The 24479-nt window shown below is 37.3% G+C and overlaps 1 long non-coding RNA gene across 1 annotated transcript; it reads right to left on the bottom strand.

Annotated features, from left to right (window-relative positions):
• Nucleotides 1-366: 366 nt before the first annotated feature.
• Nucleotides 367-1070, bottom strand: LOC110933212. The gene is made up of 3 exons (XR_004891244.1): nucleotides 934-1070; nucleotides 542-617; nucleotides 367-463 (listed from the first exon to the last, which is right to left on the bottom strand). It is a non-coding gene; the product is annotated as an uncharacterized LOC110933212 (long non-coding RNA).
• Between the last annotated feature and the right edge of the window lie 23409 nt (nucleotides 1071-24479).

The following is a 24479-nucleotide window of genomic DNA, read 5'->3' as shown; positions in this document are numbered from 1 at the left end:
CAACTTCTAAACCGCCCAGGTATTAAAAGGTGCATAATTTGACGCAAACCCATTTACGCACCCTGCCCGTTTTGGTGTTTTCCACTTCTAACTACAACTAAAACATAAAACAACAGCCATACCGAAGAGCAGCCTCTCTAGCAGCGTCACGGACTTCAGGTTTCTCACTTCTCTTCTTCTGAATAACTTCCAAAGTAGCTCCCACAATAGCCTGGAATACGGCTTCTTGGTTGCACGACGCCTCTTCTTCACAGCCTCTTGCGCAAGATCCTGTTTCAAATAATCAAAACACCATCAACACATGAACCAAAATCATATTCCAACACATCACATAACATGTAACTCAGCAAACATCTCCCACCTTCTTGTACTGCTTTCAGTACATCGCGGTCCATGTAAGCTTTGACGGCTTCAGCTTGTTATGAAAGTACCTTTTGCATTTGGAATTTGCAAACAAAAGCACCTAAACACAACAATCAATCTACACATTCAAAAATTGCACTAAAATTGAAATATCCAAAACAGATTCACCATTATATACATGTGAATCAGATCTGATGAATCTAATACCCTTACCAGGGTAAATCTTCTGGCCACTGAATCTGCATAGCTCAATCCTATAACAACAACCAAAGTAAAAGTAAAATTAAACATTATAACCAAATAGCATCTCTAGAAAAACCTAAAATCAAGCATCAATAGCCTATTATTAATCAATACAGAAATTAAATTCGCATATAAACAGGTAATGAAGTGAAAATCATACAGATTTATTGAAAACCTGAGTTCCTTATGAACAATAAATAAAATTTCATGCGTTTGAAACCCTAACTTACGCAGACAATAGTAACAATATTGTGTAACATGTTGCAATATAGATATAGATGATGGATATATATGTTGAAGTGATAAATTAAAGATGAGAAAACGTACTTGAGAACCATATTGACGGCCGCAGCTTCCCCTTGTTTGTAAAAGATGAAAACCCTAGCTGATTGAATACAGTCCTAGCAAAAACAATAAAAAGTGAAACAATTTACAAATTGTACCAAATCCGTGTGTGATGTGATGTGAAAAGAAACATGGGCTTCTCAAAATTCCCTGCTCTTGATGCAATCACAACAAACACTCAAGAAATTGGGGTTCCTCCGTGTGTGATGTGAAAACCCTAAGTTCAGAGAGAATGAACTGAATCTGAAAAAAGAAACATGGGATTCTCAAAATCCCGAGTCTAAACTGAGATGGGAATCAAAACCCCTATAAAATCATACCTATGAATAGAGGAGTTCGAAACTCACAAAGTTCTTGTTTCTTCTCAAGGAATGTGCGATCGAGGGAGTGTGTGGAGGGATCGTAGAGGAGTTCGAAGCTTTTGAAGATCTCTGATTGTTTTTCCTTTTGGATCCACAGATCCAAATCCAGAAGAGAGAACGAAAATGAAAAAAAGGGGCTCTCAATTTGAAATTTGAAATGAAATTTAGGGTTTTTGTTGGCCGCGTTTTTTGTGTGATTGAGGGTATAACTGGAAAGGTAAATTAGTAGTGTGCTTTAGAGGGTTGTACATCATGCATTAAGGGTGTTTTAAAGAAATTTATATGACCTTAAGAAGTCCTTTGGATATGCTTATTAATATAGTATAGATATATATATATATATAGGGGAAGGTTCATTAGAGAACACTAAAAAAGTGGGGAACAACGGGGAACCGGCTCAAATGAACCCCGATTGGACTCATTCCAGCGGCGTTGGAACCGGCTCGTTGAACCCTAACTAAGATCTCTTAACCCTAAACCCTAAATCCTCACTCCTAAACTCTAAACCCTAAAGCTAAAAAATAAGTCTAAAACCTAAGCTAAACCGTAAAATTTAAACTATAAACCCTAAAAGCAAAACCCTAAAGGCTAAACCTAAAGCTAAACCCTTAAGCTAAACTCTAAACCCTAAAGTTAAACCCTAAGGCTAAACCCTAAAAGCCAAACCCTAATATATTTAGGGTTTAGGGGTTATGATTTAGGTTTAGGGTTAAAAGATCCTACTTAGGGTTCGACGAGACGGTTCTAACGCCGCTGGAATGAGTCCAATCGGAGTTCGTTTGAGTCGGTTCCCCACTGTTCCCCACTTTTTTAGTGTTCCCCAATGAACCTCACACTATATATATATATATATATATATATATTTGTGTGTGTGTGTGTGTATGTGGGTGGGTGTGTTCATATATATATTAAGATTTTGCGAACTTGGACGATTTTATTTGTGACCTTCATTATGTTATATCCGTTATCACACCCGTTTATGTACAATATATCTACAATTTGCGCTTTGCAATATATTTATACAAACATTAACATGTCATCAAACATCATAGTGCATGTATTCCGCGTACTTATATATTATAATTTTAAAGCATTTTATACATGCAATAACTTCACAAGTTAACCTATGTATATTTTTTATGCTTGACAAATAAGTTGCATTTTAACATGTGTTTTTTTTACGAAACTATCATTTTAACTGTACAAGTACACATGCATAGTCCTACATCCTATATCATGTTAACACTTATCATTCCACATCTCACATACCAATGTCCATATTACACATCTCATTAAAGAATACACTTAAACAATCTATTTTCACGTACATTAAAATACATGTATTTTTTAACATTTCGTTAACGTTTTTAAGCGTCGAAAGTCAGGTATGACTAGCCAAACACCATGGATACGTAATATAAGTTTAAATACTTATATTTTTCATGAAAATATCATTTTATAACCTGATATAAATAAGTTTTGCAACAATCACTTTAAAAGCCGATTTTTACCCTTTTTAACGCATAGTCTTGTACCGACTTTACTATAACCATCCTAACTCATCATGACTTCATATTTACCACAATTGATGTTATTTACTGAATAAAATGGTACTAATAATCATATTAGTGTATATTTCATGTAAGTCACATAAATCATGCAATTTCATCCATTTTACTACTTTTTAAGTCTCATGTACAACATGCAAAGCTACCAAACTTATAACACATCATTGTATTATCAAAACACATCATATATCATAATATTAACATGCATACAACCTAATTTAATTCGTTTTTCATATATCATAACATTTCATCATTAAATCACCTTCATATCATCATCTAGTCATCACTAACACTTATGTACAAGTACTTAATGCATGACCATCATTTCATCATAATCTAACAACTTAAATGCATCCAACATACATTTAATATAACTTCCAAATAATCCAAGACATCATATTCATTTAAATCATTCATCTAATCATCATAACATCAATGCATATAACATTTATAAACTAGTAAACAAACCCACATCTACATATATACATATATACTTACACGACACATGCACATGTATCCAAACATCAAATTTTCATTCCTTTCATCTTAAATCATACATAAATCCACTTTGATCATACATGCAATCACTTTTCAAGAATCCTTTCAATCAAAACTCAACTTTTAAACTAAATACAAACTCTAACCCATACACACATACTCACGACCATACACACACACACACACACATATATTTACTTCCATTTTTATGTTGATCAGATTATTTTGTTGATTAGTTTTCAAGAGTTGTGAAGAATCCAAGTACTTGAGAAACATGTTATTATCATCATCACCATCAAGAAAAAAGTTTAAAATGGTAAATGTGTTTATACCTCCCAAGAACAAAAAGTGGGGTTTGATGAGATTTTTGATGAATACAAGCTTGTTCCTACTTGAAATCACCTTTGGATCTTCAAAGAAGCTTGGAACCGACTTGGAAAGACCTTGAATCTTCAAGTTTTGAATGAAAAATGGCAATGGAGGTGGGTGGTGGTGAGGTTTGGCTGAGAGAGGGAGAGGGAGAGGTGAGAAAGATTGTTTTGATGTGTGTGTAAGATTTGAGTTTTAAATAAAGTTGAAATGATTACTGTGGAAGAGGTACGGTGACACTTGTAAGCCTAGGGTGTTGGTTGACACCCCCTTGTGCCGCCACCATCATCTATACACACATACATTTCATGTATATACACATATATAGATTAATACATGCATTAAAATGTATTTAACTGATTACCGGGTTTTTTATTTTGTGTTTTAAGGCGTTTTAAATTATTTTTATCGTTCTATGAAAATTAACTCCCCATAATATTGTTGAACAATATATTATTTTCCTTGATTGGCATTGTCGTTTTAAGTTTGTAAAATACGTTCGATATAGCGCTGTACGCGATTAAAATCACAAAACATTGTTTTTAAGTGTTTTATTTAATTTTTCTCTCGGATATGATTAAAAATAGCATTTCAATAAATTTTTTTTTAGGATTTTAACATTTATCGGGCAGTCACTAACGTTTGTTTCGCATTTTGTTCTTTCACGATAAGCTTATATCTTGTTTTTGCCAACATAATTTTAAATGAAGTTAGGACTTGCCAACACATCAAATACCATTAATTAACATCAAATCAAATTAAATAATGTATTTATTCATTGATAACATTTGTTACACTAGTACAGCGTAGACTCTAAATGTCATACCCCAACCGATGGCGGATTCATCGGGGCGCGGCACTAAGCGAATCAGATTGCTCAAGAGGTTCCAAAACACTAAATGTTTCGATAATTGATTAATCAAGTTTCATAAAATTGTCTAAAACATCAACCACAGTTTACAACCACAGAAGTATCAAATAACATAAACATTTAAACATTGTTCAATTTCCTAAATTTACTAAGATGAGTTTCTAAGCATCATCCTAGCTCGTTTCTTGAATCCCAGTTACTATCAACCTGCAACATGTATTAAAATACTATCAACAAAAATGTTGGCGAGCATACAAGTTTTGATTAGTAGAATAATAGTTTAAAAACTCATATCCAACATGAAAACATATCAGATAAGTTTCACCATGCTAGTTAACGCAGTCCAAGTGATAGCCCAAGTTTCCAATGCGTTAATTACCTTTCCCAAAGTTTAAAGGGAGGTTATATGTCTCATCCTAACAATACCCCAAAGACTAACGGGGAGGTGCATTATCCCTATAGCGCTACCATTGTTAAAGCAGAACTACACACAAGGATTAAACGTTCACATAGCATAAAAAGTCTCAAGTATCAAGTTTCAAGTTTCATGTTTAATGAGGATATAGTTTGTTTCAAATAAGTTTCAAGTGTCAAGTGTCTTGATATATAGAATACATGTTACATCCCAAAAGTGTTTAAAACAAAAAGGGATCGAGTATACTCACAGCGGGTGCTTAAACCAAACACTGCTAAGATTGGATCGAAGGGAGCGTTGGATTAGCCTGCGTGCGGGGAAACAAAGCATAAGTCCTCTAAGAGCTGACCCGGTTGGGAACAGAGTGTCGAATGGTGCAAAATCGAGATAAAGTGTCTGACAGAATACCTGAGCGGATGGTCATCCGGACGGATGGTCATCCGGTCGGATGAACATTCGGACGGATGGCCATCCGGTCGGATGACCATTCGAATGGATGGCCATTCGAACAGTGGGTGTTTGCGAACTGTTAAAGTTTCAACTATTGTGATCATAGTGTCCTGTAAAACTAACAAATGTCACGATAATCAGATCATCTGGACGAATGGTCATCCGATCGGATGACCATTCGGACAGATGGTTAGTGAGTGCACTTTTTGTGAATTTTGCTAAGTTTGAGTTAACATAGATGGTGCAATGACGTGTCAAACAACGGAAACGTACCAATCCCAGCTCGTTCGGTCACCACCCCTTTTCGAATCAACGAACTGTTTCTGGTGGTATTTCATGTTTGGACCCGTCAATCTGTCCGTTTTCCGCTGGAATTCAGTCTTTTAACCGGCTTTCGACTAAGGAATGAGTCGAAAGTCTGTTTGAGCCTGATTTCATCCAGGTTTTGTATAAAATTTGAAGAAGAGTCTGAAATCAGTTGTAAAATGCGATGTTCATCAGGTCTGAGCCGGAAACCATGTGAAATTCCATCAGATCTGGTGTAAAAGTGTGAGATTCTTTAGTTTTTGTATAAAAGTTGTGAAAATCTGTTAGATCTGAGGCCGATCTTGGTTAAAAGGTGCTCCACAACAGTTTGTACAAACATCTGAGTGGAGACCCTCTTCAAGATGCCCAAATCAGTAGTTGGTTTTCACAAAAAACTTGAAGTGTTCGTGTGATTTTAACGAAGAACGTTGTGTAGAAGTCTGAAATGATGAAGGTTGTACAAGAATCGGGGAAGAATACTTACGAGTTTGCCTTGAATCTCGATAAAAGTTCCTGAGAGTGCATGTGGTCGGATGGCAGAGAGTGAAAGGCGAGAATGAGAGCTCAAGGGGTCTATTTATAGGTGATGTTGACAGCTAAGGCGGTGTACGTGTGCAAGGGGTCGAATAGCTATTCGGTCAAATGGCCATCCGATCGGATGGTCATCCGATCAGATGTCCATTTGGACAACCGAGACCTGTTTTACTAGTTTTCCATCTTTGGTTCGTTTTGCAAGCTAGGTTAGTGTTGCGTTGCGTATTATTGTGAGTAACCATTACAGGGTAATATTATATAAATAACACAAAAGTTTTCGTGTTTCAAGTCTGTGTTTAAATAAGTATCAAGTATCAAAGTCTCTCGTTCAATAGAGAATCAAAGTTTCTCGTTCTATAAGTATCAAGTTTCCCGTTCAACTAAGTATCAAGTTTCTCGTTCAATAAGTAGCAAAGTTTCTCGTTTAATAAGTATTAAGCATAACAAGTGTCAAGTTTCAAGAGTCAAGTTTCAAAGTATCACAAAAGTCTAGTATCACAAGAGTCAAGATTCATACTTGTTCATGCGTAAAGTATCACAAAAGCATCATAGAGTAAAAGTTTCATATAGTTTATCATAATTAAGACTCAAATAGTATCATTAAGTATCACAAGGACGAGACTTGCCAAAAGATAAAAAGTTTCGAAACACAGTGCGTTACAGTCTCCCCTCCTTTAGGAGATTTCGTCCCCGAAATCTAAGAGGAAGACTACTTGAAGAGCTGTGGATACTTGGTTTTCATCTCACTCTCGAGTTCCCAAGTGAATTCGGCACCACACTTTCCTTCCCATAGCACCTTAACTATGGAAATTTTGCTGCGCCTTAACCGCTTGGTACCTCGGTCCATGATTTCGACCGGTTTCTCCACAAAATGAAGAGTCTCGTTTATTTGCAAGTCTTCGATGGGAACTCGAAGTTCCTCGTTGTCTAAGTACTTCCGAAGATTAGATACGTGGAACGTTGGATGTACATTGCTAAGCTCTTGTGGCAAATCAAGTCGATATGTGACAACCCGAGATTTCAAGGTCTTTCCTCTACGCATCACTTGTTTCACAATCCTATTTTACAATTTGTTTTACGTGGTGTCATGTGTAGTTTATTTGAATGATTAAAGTATTCTGATGTTTGGTTGTTAAATGTGTAATGTTTAATGTTTAAATGTGTAATAGAAACCCAAGATGACTGATGTGCGTGAAGTGTATTATATTTTAGGTGTATATTTTAAGCTCTTTTTACACTTTTTTTAGCCAAGTTTTAAATTTATAAAACATGATATTTACTAACACTAAACACACATATGGGCAAGTGCACCCATCGTGAGCGTAGTATAGTGTTGGTAAGATACCGAGGTCGTCCAAGGACACAAGAGCTTTTAGTACCGTTTTATCCTCAACGTCTAATCAAATAAAAATGTTAGAAAAAGGTTTTTAAACTAGAAAAATAAAACTAACTAAAATGCTGAAAATAAAAATAAAAGTAAAAACAGATAGACAAGATGAATCACTTGGATCCGACTCGTGTGTAGTGTAACCTTTGATTATTTTCGCACTTTTGCACTTGTTTAAGAGATTATCTTAGTTATTATAGTAGGCCCCTCTTTTGAAGGTGACGTTACCCTCAACCTAGTAGTTTGAGTCAGCAAGGATACAATCCTAAAGGGTCGGATTATTGAAAGATAATTAATTAAGTTATTAATGCATAATGTGGTAGGCCCCTCTTTTGAAGGTGACGTTACCCTCGGCTAAGTAGTCTGAGTCAGCAGGGATACAGTCCTAAGTAGCCGGGTTAAAGTTTTAATAGTAGTTTAACTTATGAGGGGATCAAAGAGTTTGGACCCCCGCCATCCAATACCGGTGGGTATTGAAGGAGGTCCTACTAAATTTGACCCAGGTCCTTTGCAGGATCTATACACTGAACAATGGCAAGACTCTTACCAAACCGTTCCCTTAACCCCCGACCAGGTAGCCAACATACCTCCATATAGACCGTGGAGATATGAATGGTGAAAATCTTTTATTTTATATATACAATAAAATAATGCCAGTTCTCTTTCTCTAATGGAGAAAAACGGCGACCATACCATTGATTTGACCTAAAATTCGTGATTACTTGCTGATTATGAGGATTGTTTGTGTGATTAGATTCTTATGATTTCTAGTTTATCCTTGCAATTCACGATAATCGTCATTGATCCGTTTTTTAGACTTTAGGTTACAAATTTTTTCTCTTCTTGGGTTCTTTGCACTTGGCTGCCGTGTTATTTGGATTCATTGATAATCTGGGTTGGGTTTACAAAGAGAGAGTGTGTTTTGCTGTGTATGATCTGATACAAGGGTTACTGCATAGTTGTTACGCTGATTCGTCCTCCTTGAATGAATTAGGGTTGACGGCTACAAGGGTTTTCAGGTTTCCTTTCTGCGTATTAAGGTTGACGGCTACTAGGGTTTCTACAATCTGAATAGCCTCTTAATCTGATTGACGGCAGCTTGGGATTATCAAGAGGGTTGTCTGATTGCTGCAAGAAGTCTGATTGGTGGCCTCAAGTTCGATCTAGGGTTGCCGCTAATCTGATTCTTTCTGTTGGCTGGTAATGGGTGATCAAATCGCAGATGTTCCAGACAATTCAGGCGTATTTGTAAAGAAGATCAAGAATATTGATGGCAAACCTTTTGAGCCAAGACAATCGCTACGTATGGCGGCTAGGGGAGTGCACAAGAAGGTAACCTTTATGTTACCATTAAATGATGTAGAACGCAATTTTGGTCATTCTGATTCTCCTAACCAGCAATACGCTAAGGTTGTTGACAAACGAAAAGTTTCTTTTGTGATCCCGTTTAATGACGTTAGCCCTCTCCCCCGTGTTCATTCTCAACACCAATCATACGCTAATGTGGTTTCAAATGAACAAGCTGAACAGGGTGGTGCTAAAATGGATTTCAGTGCGACAAAAGTTGATAATTCAGCTATGAACACTACTGAATCGGCTAATTAAACTCCCAAGATTAATTTTCGGGTACTAAAGTCTGATGTCTCATTGGAGGGAGCGGATGTTGTTTTACCAATCGCCTCTGTGCATCAGGTCAACAACAGGTTAGCTAACACTCTCTATGGGTATTTCCTGGGGGATAGAATTGCTTATCCGGTTGTTGAATACTTTGTGAGAACAAATTGGAAGAAATATGGTCTGCAGAAGACTATGATGAATTCGAATGGGTTTTTCTTCTTCAAGTTTGAAGATAGGAAGGGCATGAATAATGTTCTTGAAGGGGGGCCATGGCTGATTCGTAATAAACCATTGTTTCTCAACACCTGGTCCCCTACAAACACCCTTAAAAAAGAAGATATTAAAAAGGTTGCGGTTTGGGTTAAATTGCATGAGGTTCCGTTAGTGGCGTATACAGATGATGGGTTAAGCATGTTGGCTTCTAAAATGGTTCACCTATGCGGTTGGATTCGTATACTACTGATATGTGTAATGAGGCTTGGGGAAGGAGCAGCTATGCTAGGGCTCTCATTGAAATATCAGCTGAACATGACTTTAAAGAGGTTCTAACCATGGCTATTCCTAAGTTGGATGAAGGCAAGTATGTTACTGAGACTATTCGAGTGGAATATGAATGGATTCCCCCAAGATGTGTCCACTGTCATGTGTTTGGACATGACTCTAAGGGATGTCCTAAATGCATCGGTTCGACGTCGCAACCTCCTACAAACAAGCCGAAAGTAGATGAGATGGTTACACTGAATTTAGGTCAAAAAAGAGTGCAAAGAAGAGTGGTTTTCAAGTTAATAACCGGAAACCCAAGTTCGAATATCGACCTGTGGATAGAAAGAAAAAGACAGGGAGTTCTCCCTATGTGAATGAGCAGGGTACTAATTCGTCTAAGATTCAAACTCATAACCCGTTTAGTGCTCTTGAAGTTGTTGGGGGGAATGGAGGTTCCATACAGGGAAACAGAAAAGGGGGACGTGGTCCAAATGAGGAGTCTCATGAGGATGAGGTAGAGGTGGTCTATGATGAAAGAAACGAATTTATGACATCGGGTACGCATTCCACGTCTGCTAGGGTAGGGGCAAGCACCTCTCATACAAGGTTCTCCAATGGATAAAGTTACTTTGGATCGGGCTAGGGGGTTGCTTGTCACACCCCAACTAATGGCGGAAACATCGGGATGAGACGAAGTCTGAAGATTGCTCGAGACATCATTACACTATTTGTGACGATAATTAAATAATTCCCATTTCATTTCATAACTTTCAATTGTCAACATTACATAAACTCAAGTAACAACAACTTCAAAAGAAATACATGATAACATAAGCAAAATTGATACGACATATTAAACCTAACGTCTATATGTGTATCTAGGCATCAACGCTACTTCTTTTCATAGCATCGTCATCATCAACCTGTAACATGTTTAAAATACAATTCAATGCAAAAGCAAAGGCGAGTATACAAGTTTGATACATACATAGTAAAAGATAAGTTTTAAACAATTCCTCATAGCAAGCATGTGATTCAAGATAAACGTTTAAACATGGCATGTGTCTAACATATCAAACCAAGGAAACGCAATATGCTCATGACATTACCGATGATAACGGGCGGGTCGTTAATCCTATAGCGCTACATATGTCACGGTTTTGGCTCGTACGAAGTTAATGATAAATTCAACACATAAGTTTCACCCAAGTTTAAAGTATCAAGCCATCACGTATACAAGCATGTTATAGGAATGTTCATGTGTTTAAGCAAAATGTTCATGTGTAAGTTTTTGATAAGTAAACATGTTATACCCCAAAAGTGGTAAAAGTAAAAAAGGGGGAAATACGAGTATACTCACAAGGCTTGCATATGCTTTCCGATTATCCAATTGTTGACGAGTAGAGATTTAGAGTCCGAATGTATAAGGGTTAAAGTTCAAGTATGTTTAGAGTCGAGATTCGGTGTTTAAAACAACATAAAAATAAGATATGAGAATAACATGGAAAATAATCATTTAGTACATATGATGCTTGTTCTTGACACTAGGAAACTCGAAGGAGTTTAGATGTTTTCATGGAACAAGGTTCCATTAGAATCGTGACAAATTATCATAGTCTAGGATGATGTAATCTAGTACCCCGACATATGAACACTAGTTCATCATCAAAGATTCGATTATTCGAATAATATATTTAAGTTATATAATATATGTCCAATAGTTCAAGCATGAGGTAGAAGATTAAAATCTTCATTTTGGTACCTCTAAATGTCATAGAAATCATGTAGGAGGTAGGAAGATCAACTCTTCCATTTAGGCACCTCTATGTGTTCACCACTACACTTGATGTAAAAAAACAACCAAGGAGGGTCATGAACATACAATAAAGAATAAGAAATATACACACTAACTAAGAGAAATCATCAAATCATGTGAGGATTGTATGTTTGAACAACCCAAGTAGTTCCATAATCACTCATGTATCAAAGACAAAGTTTGACATGACTTGTGGGTTAAAAACCCAAAACAAAACACCAAGTTTATGAGGTTTAATCCTCTGATTTTTAAGTGTCTCAACCTTGTTTTTAAGCCTAACCAACCACTAAAGTGTTGTAAGCATTAGGACATAGGTTTGAGATGAGATAGACTCAAGTTTGGTAAAAATAACAAGGATTTCATGAAAACAAAAACAATCAGTGGACTTTGGAGCCTTTTTGCTGGAGTTCCAGGGACTTATTTACTGTGAAAAACCCACGGAAACGTAGATAAGGTCAATACAAAGTAGTAGGAAAAAGAATCGAGTGAATCGGATAAGAATTGAGTGAGTTATGCTCATTTTCGTGAAGGGGTGTCAATCTGCTCGAACCCTTGCTTTCAGCTACGGTTTGGAGGAACTTTTGAGAGTTTTTAGTGTTGCAAAAGTGGTAGGGAGGCTGGTTATAAGTGGTATTTATAGGGGGAAGGATTAGGGTTTCAATGGGTTGGGCTTTGTAAGTGTTTAGAAGGGGTTACACCTTGAAACTAGCCCACAAAACCCAACTATATGGGGCTGAATTTTGCTGAATTGGGGCTGCCATATTTCTTTATTTTTTTATTTTTTTAAAACATTATAATGAGTAATTTTGTTAATTAAGTTGTGTAATAATATGCAACAATGTTTCCCCTAACTTGTAACACGGTGAAATATGAAATAAAACATGATTTAACTAGGTAAAAAGGTGTAATGTACAAGTATGTAACATGTTTGTAAGTGACAAGTATATGTCACATATTAGATGATTAATCATTGTATAAATAAGCATATTATTAGGGTTTTTAGGTATCAACAATTTAAGGACATGTATGGACATGCATCGTGAATAAGTATCGTATAAGTATGAATTACAAATAAGGATTCGATGTACAATGAATTCGAACGTATGAACATGTATGAATATGTAGATGGTGAATTTAAAGAAATACGAATTTTATTTATGATCCAAGTCTCGGATTTTACAACGAAAAGAAGACTACAATAATACAATATTTCCAAAAATTGCATTACAAGGCGAGCTTTCTAATTATGGAATGTATGAAAAAGCAGGGCGTTACGGTCTCCCCTCCTTTAGGAAATTTCGTCCCGAAATTTATTTAAGAGGTAGAATTAAAGAGTTTTGGTAACAGTTCGAGACTTGAGATTTTGAAACGTTTTGAAAAGTACGAGATTTTGGGAAGATAAAGATAAGTTTGTAAAATGATTTGTCGAGCCGAAATGGGTTTGAGGCATAAGCAGGGGTAAACAGGTATAGGTAAAACGATTTGAAATGGCTAAAAATTAGAAAGTTCTAAGGGTAATAAGATAAGTTAGGATTTGAATGCTTAAACGAGCTTGATTGTGAACGAGGTTCGTATGAAAGGAAGGAAATAGGAGCATGGAGCGAACAATTGACACTAAATGAACGCAAGTATACGAATGATATGGGCATTAGATAGATGAAAGTAGCATGTTAAGGATGAAGTCTCGTCATGGATAATCGGGCATAATGTGTTTGTGAGTTGCTTAAAGCATGTATTAGGTCCAAGAGGTCTGTAAAACACTGAATTTCCCATGGCACGTTTTACGAAATTTTGGTAACATGGTGAAAACACTTATATATAGGAAGTACCAGCGGCGTATCCACCATGTTTTGACCATGTTACGTCCTTTCGTCTTCGGTGTCATGTTACGTTCTGTGTATTACCATACGCAGTAGCACACTCTATGGTTCTCATACGCCTATCACTATAATCCCGTGTGCACCCGTGATTATTTTGATCGTCGCATGATCCGCATAGCTTGTACTAGTTGTGTATGAATCGGGGTATACATAAAAAGTTTAGAATGTGTACGTACAAGAATATAGTATATAAGCAAGTCCATGCTTAAGTATGTGTGGGACCCACGCAAGCGAATCCCTCAGGTTACGCTCGCGTATAGGTACGAATGTATGAATCATGAGTAAGGATGAAAGTATGAGCATAAGTTTAAGTATGAATACGCATGTATGTATGAGCATAAACATAAAACGTGTAAGTAGTATGTGTACAAGCAGAAGCGTAAAACGTATAAGTAGTATGTGTATGAGTACAATCATAAAACGTATGAACATAGGTGTAGGTATGAAAAATAAATATTGCGTATATGGTGTACGTTGAGGCATTGCGGATTAGAAAGGCTAAGTATGTAGATACGAACGATATAAATGGTGTTATCGCGAGATATCGACTAAAACGTGTATGACGATGTGCATGTATAGTTGTTCCAATAAAACGTTGAGTTTATCGAATCAAAATTAGATTGAGCCTGGTTTGAAAGGTAGAATATAGTTTGTATATGTAAAGGAACATAAAGTACTCGTTGGTTATACATAACGTATTTTGTAACAAATAGAAATGCTAATTTTGTTTAAAAGGGTTTACGTAATCCGAAAAATGGTCGGTCCCTATGAAGTCTTCTTGCCCACGTGTTTTGTAAATTGGTGTAGGAAAAAGGTTTTCGTTAAAAAGTAAGTTCGTTTCATCAAAGAAGAAATTATAAATTTAGGAGGTTCTTGTGAAAACTAGGATCCTTAGAAGAGAAATTTAGCAAAAGGACTTAGTGATTTAAAAAATTAACAAATGATTTGTTGATGTTGAAAAGGGTATTTGGTAAAACAATCATATAACTTCTATAAGATCTTATAAGTATTTGAGAAAGGTTGGTTGGATTTTGATTAAAAGTAGAAGGTGAGCATGTTTTAGTGATTAAGTCGAATATGAAGTTCAGGGGCAAGAGTTTCATTGAGCCGATTAAATTGATGGGTAGCATTTCGTAAGGTTTTGAAGTTCGAGCAATAAAACGTTTTAAGACATGATTATGAATCTCGCGGATATGAGTTGAGTGAAAATAGATTGTAGAATAAGAAGTACGTTTGATAAAACAATGCATTTTGAAATCGGTATGAGTGGGTATTTTGAATAATGATAAACAATTTGGGTATAAGATATGATCGAGTTTGCATAATAAGATATTTTGAAGAGACGTTTTGGTAACGATCACCTAGGTAAGGGAATCACCCCTAACTCGTTGGTGATGTCGTTTTTTTTTTAAGAAAAAGGGGAGTGGAGTTAGTCGTCAAGGTAAGGAAATCACTCCAATCTTAATGATATGTCTCCACTCGTCGTTACAAGGAATATGAAATTATATTATATGAAATCATGCATATATATAAATGTATGGAAAAGGTTCAATATGTTGTGTGCATGAAAAGAGAATATCGAAAGTATACTCGAGTTTGAAAGATTGCATCGTATAAAATAAATATTAGAAACACATGTTGATCAAAATTTGGATGGTTCCAAAACGGAACTTTGACTAACCAAAGTGGTCGAAAAGTCTTTCGAATTTGAGGAGCATGCTTTGGCCTAATAGGTAAAATACTCTCGCCGACAAGTCGATTAACGGTATTTACCCTTCCGGTTACTACATGTCCCAAATCAATCGAAATTTCGAGACTTGGCGGGATTTATGAAAAACAAAATATCAAGGAGTGGAACTAGTCGACAAGGTGCGGGTTTCACCCCTAACTTGACAATTTCGTATTCTAAGTGTGGTTGGTACTCGTCGGGTCAAAATTTAATTTCGACATGTTGACGAGGGTCCACTAGAATTTGAAATTTGAGATTTACCATTAAGATGTGGATTTCACTCCTAGCTTAATGGCGATATCTCGTGTAAAAAGAAGAATAGGTAGATTGTGAGTCGTTCACCAAATTGTGGGTTTCACGCCTATTTTGGTGAATTCGTCTCGAGTGTTTACGGATTTAGAATAGTCGAGTAAAATGCATGAGGGAAAGAGTATGTTAAAGGAATAAACAACAAATATAAACGAACAATGAAGCATATTAAGAATAGCACATAATGAGTGGGATAATAAAACATGTATTAGCACATAATAAAGCAAGTATAGCATGTTAAGTGTTAACACATAAGCGCCATATATGCTTAAAAGATCAAAAGAGAATGAATAAGAGCAAATAAGGTAGCATGCAAGTAGTTTCAAGTAAAACATAAGAATAAGGCTCTAAAACTATAGACTAGGATAAAGCATTCCTACTTTTCCTAATTCCCTATAGTTATGGCTCTGATACCAATCTGTCACACCCCAACCAATGGCGGAAACATCGGGATGAGACGAAGTGTGAAGATTGCTCGAGACATCATAACACTATTTGTGACGATAATTAAATAATTCCCATTTCATTTCATAACTTTCAATTGTCAACATTACATAAACTCAAGTAACAACAACTTCAAAAGAAATACATGATAACATAAGCAAAATTGATACGACATATTAAACCTAACGTCTATATGTGTATCTAGGCATCAACGCTACTTCTTTTCATAGCATCGTCATCATCAACCTGTAACATGTTTAAAATACAATTCAATGCAAAAGCAAAGGCGAGTATACAAGTTTGATACATACATAGTAAAAGATAAGTTTTAAACAATTCCTCATAGCAAGCATGTGATTCAAGATAAACGTTTAAACATGGCATGTGTCTAACATATCAAACCAAGGAAACGCAATATGCTCATGACATTACCGATGATAAAGGGCGGGTCGTTAATCCTATAGCGCTACATATGTCACGGTTTTGGCTCGTACGAAGTTAATGATAAATTCAACACATAAGTTTCACCCAAGTTTAAAGTATCAAGCCATCACGTATACAAGCATGTTATAGGAATGTTCATGTGTTTAAGTAAAATGTTCATGTGTAAGTTTTTGATGAGTAAACATGTTATACCCCAAAAGTGTTAAAAGTAAAAAAGGGGGAAATACGAGTATACTCACAAGGCTTGCATATGCTTTCCGATTATCCAATTGTTGACGAGTAGAGATTTAGAGTCTGAATGTATAAGGGTTAAAGTTCAAGTATGTTTAGAGTCGAGATTCGGTGTTTAAAACAACATAAAAATAAGATATGAGAATAACATGGAAAATAATCATTTAGTACATATGATGCTTGTTCTTGACACTAGGAAACTCGAAGGAGTTTAGATGTTTTCATGGAACAAGGTTCCATTAGAATCGTGACAAATTATCATAGTCTAGGATGATGTAATCTAGTACCCCGACATATGAACACTAGTTCATCATCAAAGATTTGATTATTCGAATAATATATTTAAGTTATATAATATATGTCCAACAGTTCAAGCATGAGGTAGAAGATTAAAATCTTCATTTTGGTACCTCTAAATGTCATAGAAATCATGTAGGAGGTAGGAAGATCAACTCTTCCATTTAGGCACCTCTATGTGTTCACCACTACACTTGATGTAAAAAAACAACCAAGGAGGGTCATGAACATACAATAAAGAATAAGAAATATACACACTAACTAAGAGAAATCATCAAATCATGTGAGGATTGTATGTTTGGACAACCCAAGTTGTTCCATAATCACTCATGTATCAAAGACAAAGTTTGACATGACTTGTGGGTTAAAAACCCTAAACAAAACACCAAGTTTATGAGGTTTAATCCTCTGATTTTTAAGTGTCTCAACCTTGTTTTTAAGCCTAACCAACCACTAAAGTGTTGTAAGCATTAGGACATAGGTTTGAGATGAGATAGACTCAAGTTTGGTAAAAATAACAAGGATTTCATGAAAACAAAAACAATCAGTGGACTTTGGAGCCTTTTTGCTGGAGTTCCAGGGACTTATTTACTGTGAAAAACCCATGGAAACGTAGATAAGGTCAATACAAAGTAGTAGGAAAAATAATCGAGTGAATCGGATAAGAATTGAGTGAGTTATGCTCATTTTCGTGAAGGGGTGTCAATCTGCTCGAACCCTTGCTTTCAGCTACGGTTTGGAGGAACTTTTGAGAGTTTTTAGTGTTGCAAAAGTGGTAGGGAGGCTGGTTATAAGTGGTATTTATAGGGGGAAGGATTAGGGTTTCAATGGGTTGGGCTTTGTAAGTGTTTAGAAGGGGTTACACCTTGAAACTAGCCCACAAAACCCAACTATATGGGGCTGAATTTTGCTGAATTGGGGCTGCCATATTTCTTTATTTTTTTATTTTTTTAAAACATTATAATGAGTAATTTTGTTAATTAAGTTGTGTAATAATATGCAACAATGTTTCCCCTAACTTGTAACAAGGTGAAATATGAAATAAAACATGATTTAACTAGGTAAAAAGTGTAATGTACAAGTATGTAACATGTTTGTAAGTGACAAGTATATGTCACATATTAGATGATTAATCATTGTATAAATAAGCATATTATTAGGGGTTTTTAGGCATCAACAATTTAAGGACAAGTATGGACATGCATCGTGAATAAGTATCGTATAAGTATGAATTACAAATAAGGATTCGATGTACAATGAATTCGAACGTATGAACATGTATGAATATGTAGATGGTGAATTTAAAGAAATACGAATTTTATTTATGATCCAAGTCTCGGATTTTACAACGAAAAGAAGACTACAATAATACAAGATTTCCAAAAATAGCATTACAAGGCGAGCTTTCTAATTATGGAAAGTATGAAAAAGCTGGGCGTTACACAGGTGGTTGGTGATCCCACAGGTTAACCCTCTTTTCTATCAAACAATTTCCGGCCTGCGTGCCGAAGTGTTAAACAATTTACTTTCCTCTAACTCTTTTTATTTTTCTGCATTTGTTTTTATTTTTAACTTTGTGGTTTGGATGTTAAACTTTGGTAATTTAGGATGTTTGCGATGGTTTGGTATAGTGTTTATTGATAAGACAAGTACATACGAGGCTTAGAGTACTAAATATTAGTACTACTAAAGCCGGGACAGGAAAACCGAAGCCAAAAACCTGTTTTTCAACCTTGCAGATTGTCGACACGAGGTCGTGTCCAGCCGACACGCCCCCGTGCCCACTTCCCCATACCTGCTGTTTGTTTATTTCTGCACATTTTTGCCAGGCACGGGGCCGTGTCCAGCCAACACGCCCCCGTGCCCACCTTCTGTAAGTTTTCGTTACTGGCACCTGAACACGGGGTCGTGTCTACCCGACACGGGGCCGTGTCCAGACGCCCAGTAACATAAAATTTTGCTTTTTACACCTTTTTACACATTCAGTCAATCTAAAAACTTATTTTTGGGACACATTGAGGACAATGTGTAATTTACGTGTGTGGGGGGGGGATGCTAAAACCTTGAATCTTGCAAGTCCTAATTAACAAGCCTTACACAAAACTCTATTGGAACCGCTAATCACCCCAAATTTTTTCAAAAATTTTCATTTTCTTTTTACTTGTCTAGGTTTAATTTGGGAATTTCAAGTTCTAACGAGGTTATATTTTTACAAATTTACAACTGATAGCGTCGTGATAAAAAGAACCAACATAAGAAAATTATGAAACGGCATGATAAGCTTAGTTAAAATTTGATTATATATACTTGATCACATAAAAACCCATTCCCACAAAAGTGAGTTTTGAGCCTTTATTGAGCATACAAATGCATATTTTTAAACTAAATGCTCATTTTTCATTTCTTGTGTGAATAGCCGCTTGGTTCTTACAACTCTAGAACTTGCCACGGCAATGCATTCCCGGTCCTTACCAACTTAAACCCAAGTAAGTAAATGATGGAGGCATTAGGACTAACCCTTTTTCTTTCTACACCATTATTTTTCTTTTTTTTTACCACCTACCCAAAATCCCCCTAGTTAACCCCTTTGAGCCTAAATCTTTTCATTTCTTAACCCAAAACAAACACCCATTTTTACCCACCTAAACCCTTTTTCATTTTAACCCTTTCTTTTAGTAACAAACCTCGGTTTTTCTTTTGACTTATGTTGAAAAAAAAATATGATGATGAAACCAAATAAACAAACAAGTTTATCAAAAATAACTTTGTTTGAAAGAAATGGTTCATCAAAATAAAATAAATTATCAAAAATAAAAAAGTCTTTCAAAAACTGATGCTTTTTACGCCTTTCGCCCTTTTACTAACCACTAACCCAACCAACCACCTTTAGACCAAGCCTAACCCTTCACCCAAAAAGTCCTCTTGCTATTTACAAAGGTATATAGTTAAAAAGGAGGAGGATTGATTGCTTGGCAAGCTTATGGTAGGAGTAAGTTCCATGCCGCTCTCGAGTGATTCACTAAAATACATCTTCGGCCGAGTGTTGAGTGATTCCCCGTGAGGTATGTGAACTTGTATATAAATGAAATTTTAAAAAAGGTATGTTATACCCTAATAAGTAATTTATCTTATGTAATGTTGTTAATAAATCATGACGAATAGGATTGTAAATAAATAAAAATAAAACTTAATAAAGAATCTTGGAAATCCCGACACTCTATGACAAGCCCAAAAACCTTCTCTTCTACCCATTCCATTTGGGAGTGAAAAAGCCACATTATAAGGAGTTTTGCTTGAGGACAAGCAAAGATTCAAGTGTGGGGGTGTTTGATGTGCACAAAATGCAACATATAAATTACATCAATTGTGGTATAAAACTAACCCTTTTTTAGTACGAATGTTGGAAAAAGTGTGCTTTTGTCTTCCTTTTGTATTTTCAGTATTAAATGAGCTCAAATAAACAAAAGAAGCAAAAGGGCAGCTAAATCTAACATAAATACAAAAAAAGGAACAAACGTGGCATGCCCGGCCTCCTGAAAGCATCTTCCCAAGCAAAACAAGGAAACAGAAGGCTGAACACGCCCCGTGCTCAATGAGCACGGGGGCGTGCCCAAGTGTCTGCAGAAAAGACAATGCTGTAGAAGCTTCTATCACCCACCACGGGGTCGTGCTCAGCGGACACGGGGCCGTGGTCAACTATAAGATTCGCAGAATCCAGGCAAATCTTGATAGTACAGATACGCTTCTGCACACGGGGTCGTGCGCAGTGGACACGGGGGCGTGGTCAACTAATGCAGACAAACTGCAATTAATGAAGAAAGAGAGAAGGATGGACACGGGGCCGTGCTCGAGCTTCTGTTCAGCCTATAAATAGGAGTGCTTGGATCTCTTGCAACTCATCACTTGGCACACCACCTCTCTCACACTTCACCCACCACCCATCACCATCACAACACCATCATCCACCATCATCATCCATTGTCCATCATAGAGTGTGTGAGTCGTCTCGGGATCCAGATTGATCGTAAGAGTTCTTGACAATCAAAGGCCGTGTTTGCCTAAGTCTCTTACATCACTTGGTGAAGACAAGTGTTTAGTGTAATACTTTTTATTTTTAATCTTTTTGCACTTTTTAATTGGTTATGTATTAATGACTTTAATAACTAGTTTCTTATGTTGAAGGGGATTCTTCCTTATCATTTGTCCATGGTGTCTTGGCATTATTTTACTATATTTGGGTAAAGGGTTACCCCGGTGATTCTATTATAGACAACCACCAAAAAGTACAAGTAGTGAGGATGAGTTCCCCACTAGTTCATATACAGGACAGGCCCCATATATGTAAGCAAAATTGTCAAATAACCAAAATACCACATCAACCTAGCCTACTACAATCATGAAAATGACTAACTAGTAGACAAGACAAAACTAAAAAACAAAATCTTCATCCGCCATCATCAAAAATGATGTTGCCCCCCAGAAGCAATGTAACATCCGGCCCCTCTCATCACCAATATTGTCCGCTCTGCCCCTGATGGGTTGCCCCTCCAGGAACTCACGGATTTGTTTTTGGTTGCTCCTGTGGAAACTTCCCAGGAGGTCACCCATCCTGGTACTACTTCCACCTGAGCACGCTTAACTGTGGAGTTTTCATGTGCTCCACAGGCAACTAAGCCCAAAACGCGTTGGTGATTTAAGAGGCAGGGCATTACTTAAGAACCGAGGATCTCTCCTGGCCACGGCTGATGTGGGATTGCCTAGGGTGTCACAAATGGTCCTGTTACTCTTTCGATAGTCAGTATCCGTATTTTTACAACCTGCGCCTGCTCCTACTCCATCTGCCTAGTCCATGTCTTCATCTTCGTCCTCGTCATCACCTCCTCCTCCATGCCCCGCCATGTACTCCCGGATGCTCCCAATGTCATCCTGTATGTCGGATATGTTTCTCTCAATAGCCCCGACCCGGTTGTACGTGTTGTTGGCGAGGTTGTAGGTGTTCCTAGTGCACATGAGGTTTTCCTGCAATAAATCATGTAAACTTTGGAAGTTAGGAAAACCACCTCCTTGTGAGGAGGATTGGCTAGGATCACCGTGAGGCTGGTACTGGTAATGGGGAGGTTGTTGAAACTGTGGAGCGTGAAGGACTAGCGCCGCTTGCGGGTTCCATGCATGCCCTTGGACCCTTTGAAAGCTTACCGACCCGTCTTCAGCCTCATAGATCAAGTTCATGGACCGGCAAATGTGAATGTCTACTTTTCCAGACCATGGGCTTCTTTCAAATAACCGGGGCATGTTCACAAAGTTCTTGAACAGATGGTATATCCAGCCCCCGAAGAAGATAGGGGTAGGTGGAGTAGTAAGCCGGTTCCAATGCATGTTGCGGAGTAGGAGGAAAGGAACATCGAGGTGTCTGCGGGTGTGAATGCAATGGAGGACTATAAGATCTCGCAACCCAACGACGACACTACTATCATGCCTCTGACTAAGAGAGTAAGTAAGGACCCGGTGAATGTAGCGATAGAGAGGGTCTCTTAGCTTGGTGCTCTTAGTGCTGCTTGGATTATAGTTGCCATCTCCAATTTGTGCCCATGCAGCTTGGCGTTCGTTCTCATCCAACTCTCGTACCCCTCCAGTGTTCTCTTCATTTCCCGCATCCTCCTCCGGATACAGCCCCACTATAGACCCGAACTGCGCCATTGAAATCGAGTACTTGGTCCCTCCACATCGGAATTGTACCCCATCGTTATCAAATGGGTCGCACCTTGAATTGAACAGGAAGGTACTGTAGAAGTCCAAGTTATACTTGGGGACCGAACGGTGGCGAGTGGTTAGGGCAACTCTGAGTGGGCCGGTAACGAGGTTGTTAAACCGGTCAAGTTGATTCACTGTTGCTAAAAGCTCCATGCATGCTTGTCTCGGGTATTCTTCCGGTCTTGTTCGCAACACATCGAATCTAGCCTTTGCATCCAATTCGCTGGCGTTGAACCTTGTGAACTTCTTTGACATCTGAAAGAATACAACAAACAATTAGCACAAAACAGTGGAATTTTCGGAAAAACTGCAAACAGTTAGCTGGACACGACCCCGTGTTCAGCGGACACGGCCCCGTGTCCAGGCTGCTGTTACTCAAAAACTTCATTTTTCGACCCGGTCCCGAAAAGTTGAAAATTTTTGGTCCAGTAGGTGCGGTTTTCCCCGAAAATGAAACCCCAAGTGCCGTTTTTCCCAAAACAAACCGTTTACCCCTTCAATTTCATCTTTTTCGGTTCAAAAACAAGGGTTTGGTGTTTTCGTGAGAAATCGGGCAAATCTATCAACAATTTTAGTGGATTTACTTCCTATAACACTGATCTAAACTAATGCTAACAGATTTATACAAAAATTTGAGGTTCGATCTGGATGAACTTCAAGAACCCTAGATTTTTCCCCAAATTTTTGATTTTTTAACTACATGCAAGTAACTAATCTAACTACTAATGATGATAGAATCATACCTTGATGTTGTTAGAGTGAGAGGAGACGTTGAGATTCTGCGGAAAATCGCCTGGACCAGAGCGTTTTGCGGGGAAACGAGGCGTGTTGAAATGAAGAAACTGTTTTGAAAAGGGGTTTTATCCCGACAGTGGCGCGTACACGGCCCCGTGCCGAGCAAAGTTTTGAATTTTTTTAACCTGCTCGTGTGAGTGCCCTGTTTTCCCTAAACTTGGTTAGAAGACTTACCGATTTCGATGTTCATCCGCTTGTTCGTAACTCACCAGGTATGATGTTGATGCTTTTACTCTTCGACCGTTTGAAGTGAGATTTCTTCCTCCTCATCCTCAATGAATCCTTGATAGAGTTTCAGCCATTGGCCATTGACTTTGAATGGAATTCCATTCCGAGATTTAATTTCTACTACGCCGTGAGGAAAAATATGGGTGATGGAAAAAGGCCCTGACCACCTAGATTTTAGTTTACCTGGAAATAATCGAAGTCGTGAATTAAACAATAGAACTTGATCTCCTACTCAAAATTCACTAGGTTTAATGTGTTTATCATGCAAATTTTTTATTCTTTCCTTATAAATTTCGGAGTTAGAGTATGCATAATTCCTTAATTCGTCTAATTCATTTATTTTACAAAATCGATTTTTACCGGCAAATTCTAAATCTAAGTTTACATTTTTTGTTGCCCAGTAGGCCTTGTGAGCTATTTCTACCGGCAATTGACAACTCTTTCCATAGACGAGCTTATCTAGGGTTGTGCCTATTGTTGTTTTATAAGTAGTTCGAAAAGCCCATAAAGTATCATCTATTTTATCGGCCCATTCCTTTTTATTTAATCCTACGGTCTTTTCAAGTATTCGTTTTAAACCTCTATTAGTCACTTCGGCTTGTCCGTTCGTTTGAGGGTGATATGCTGTTGAGACCCGGTGATAGACCCCATATCTTGTTAAGATTTTTTCAAGTTGATGATTACAAAAATGGGTACCACTATCACTTATTAATGCTTTAGGTGTTCCAAAACGAGAGAATAATT

This window comes from Helianthus annuus, chromosome 4, assembly GCF_002127325.2.
Source record: "Helianthus annuus cultivar XRQ/B chromosome 4, HanXRQr2.0-SUNRISE, whole genome shotgun sequence".
NCBI lineage: Eukaryota > Viridiplantae > Streptophyta > Magnoliopsida > Asterales > Asteraceae > Helianthus > Helianthus annuus.
Note: the sequence above shows the minus strand (reverse complement) of the source record. Positions and strands in the feature narration are given on the sequence as shown.